The sequence below is a fragment of the Arachis ipaensis genome, chromosome B03, assembly GCF_000816755.2.
Source record: "Arachis ipaensis cultivar K30076 chromosome B03, Araip1.1, whole genome shotgun sequence".
NCBI classification, from domain to species: Eukaryota; Viridiplantae; Streptophyta; class Magnoliopsida; order Fabales; family Fabaceae; genus Arachis; species Arachis ipaensis.
In genome coordinates this window covers 129,302,776-129,305,692 of record NC_029787.2, presented here as the reverse complement: position 1 = coordinate 129,305,692, position 2,917 = coordinate 129,302,776, and positions in this window count along the sequence as shown.

The window sequence follows — 2,917 nt, the reverse complement described above, 5'->3', positions numbered from 1 at the left end:
AAACTAAAATATCAAAAACTTTTTTATCATTTTCCCTTTAATTTATTTACAGGTCATTTTCGATCAATTATTCCACCCATTCCAATATGCAATTGGCTGACCCACTTCATATCAGAAGGGCCAAGACTGGCAAATTTAAATCAGGGCGAGGCGTGTTTAAAAAATGGATGAGTCGGTAAAATAGGTCTAAAATATTAGTTCCTCATGTTTTATGTTAGTCTCTTAAACTTAAACTAATTCATTTAACCTTTTCTAAATAGTAAAATTAATTAAAAAAAATAAGTAAAATTTTAAATATTATTTAAATTCAAATAAAAATAATCAAATTATAATATATATTTTTAAATTCTCAACATTAGCTTTTAATTTTATAATTAAGTTCTTTTTAATATAAAAAATAGAGACCTGCTATATATACAAGTCTTTTCAACATACAAGTTGGCTCAAATCCAACAAAAACAACCCTCAATTTAGATTGTATGTAATCACGCATTTTTCAAACTCTTGAATAGTGCAAAAATCATCATGACAAACGGTTCTTCTCCCTCAATCAAAACCGTAACACTCAAAATTTAAATAAGGATAAAAATCTCTCAAAATCGTTGCGAAAAGTGAAGGAAGTTTTGAAACTGAATTCGAAAAGAATGATGAGAAATTGAAATAAGAAGATGAGAAGGAAGAAGAAGAAGAGTTTTGAATTATCCAGAACTTATCAGTACAAAAATACCAAAAAAATTTTAAACAATACACATAAATATCTTTGTTTTACACCAAAATTTACTATAAATACACAAAAATATTTTTTTCTAAGTAATTTTGCAATATTATTACGTGTTTCTTCTTCTTTTTTGTTTAATTTTTTTATTTTTATTCTTGTTAAGAGAGTAAAATAAGAAGAAACTTGAGAAGGTAAAATAAGAAGGAAAAGATGAATAAGAAAAGAAAAAGAAGAAGAAGATGGTGATGATGATGAAAAAAGAAAAAGCAGCAGAAGATGAGGAGGAGAAAGAGAAATAGTTTTGAATTATACAGAACTTATCAGTATAAAAACACTAAAAATTCTTAAACAATACACATAAATATCTTTGTTTTACACCGAAATTTGCTGCAAATACACAAAAACGTTTCTTTTAATGCTGTATTTTTTCTGCTTCTTTTTTTCCTTATTTCTTTCTTTCTTTTAGTTGAATGAATATAAGATCATTCTCTTTTAAGTAATTTTGCAACATTATGTGTTTCTTCTTTTTCTTTATTTTTTTATTCTTGTTAAGAGAGTAAAATAAGAAGAAACTTGAGAAGGAAAAACAAGAAGAAAAAGATGAATAAGAAAAAAAAGAAGAAGATGGCGATGATGATGATGAAAAAAAAAAAGAAGAAGTAGCAGAAGATGAAGATGAAGAAGATGAAGAGTTTTGAATTATGTAGAATTTATCAGTATAAAAACACCAAAAATTCTTAAACAATACACATAAATATCTTAGTTTTATACTGAAATTTACTACAAATTCACAAAAATATTTTATTTAATGCTACATTTTTTTCTTATTTTTCTTCGTATTTCTTTCTTCTTTTAGTTTAATGAATGTAGGTTCATCATCTTTCAAGTAATTTTATAGCATTATGTGTTTTTTCTTCTTCTTTGTTTGATTTTTTTTGTTTTTATTCTTGTTAAGAGATTAAAACAAGAAAAAACTTGAGAAGGTAAAACTTGAAAAGGTAAAACAAGAAGAAAAAGATAAAGAAGAAGAAGAAGAAGAAGAAGAAGAAGAAGCAACAGAAGATGATGAGTAGGGAGAAGAGTTTTGAATTATGCCGAACTTATTAGTACACATACACTGAAAATTCTTAAACAATACACATAAATATCTTAGTTTTATACTGAAATTTACTACAAATTCACAAAAATATTTTATTTAATGCTACATTTTTTCTTATTTTTCTTCGTATTTCTTTCTTCTTTTAGTTTAATGAATGTAGGTTCATCATCTTTCAAGTAATTTTATAGCATTATGTGTTTTTTCTTCTTCTTTGTTTGATTTTTTTTTTGTTTTTATTCTTGTTAAGAGATTAAAACAAGAAAAAACTTGAGAAGGTAAAACTTCAGAAGGTAAAACAAGAAGAAGAAGAAGAGTTTTGAATTATGCCGAACTTATTAGTACACATACACCGAAAATTCTTAAACAATACACATGAATATCTTAGTTTTATAGTTTTACACCTAAATTTGCTGCAAATTAAATACACAAAAATATTTTCTTTAATGCAGAACTCTTACATTGCATTCACTTCAAACCATTAACGATGGACAACAATTTTCACAAACAAAAATAACATTATTCACCTACATAATTATAAAGTACTAACAAATACATTAACTAAAATCGAACCAAATCTCAACCACTTGATTAGATTCAAAATAATAATCCACTTTGCTTTGATTCAATTGACAATCTGAACTTGAATAATTTATTATCTTCAACAATGAGATAACTATTCAAAAATGATTTTAGAGCTTGATTTAAAAAATGTAGAGAACGAAAGAAATCGCGAAAGACGAAAAAAGAAAACGCAGAGAACGAACGAAGAGAAACATAGAAAACGCAGAGATAGAAGAGAACGTAGATCGAAAACGCTGAGAAAATTCGAAAACGGAAACAAAATCCTTTCAAAAAAGACAGATATATATATATTCGTTCGTTGATTGAAAAGTTAGTTAAATAGTGGCGTGTGAGGTGAATTAGGTTAAAGAGACTTGTACGGTCTTGTATCAAAAAATGACTTGTATGTGAAAAATATTTGTAAAAAATATTAGAATTAACTGAATATTTTTTTATAAATTGAAAGTATTTATAATTAAAAACATAATTATTTTAAAAAAAATATTCTGTTAATTTTAATATTTTTGTATCAAAAATGA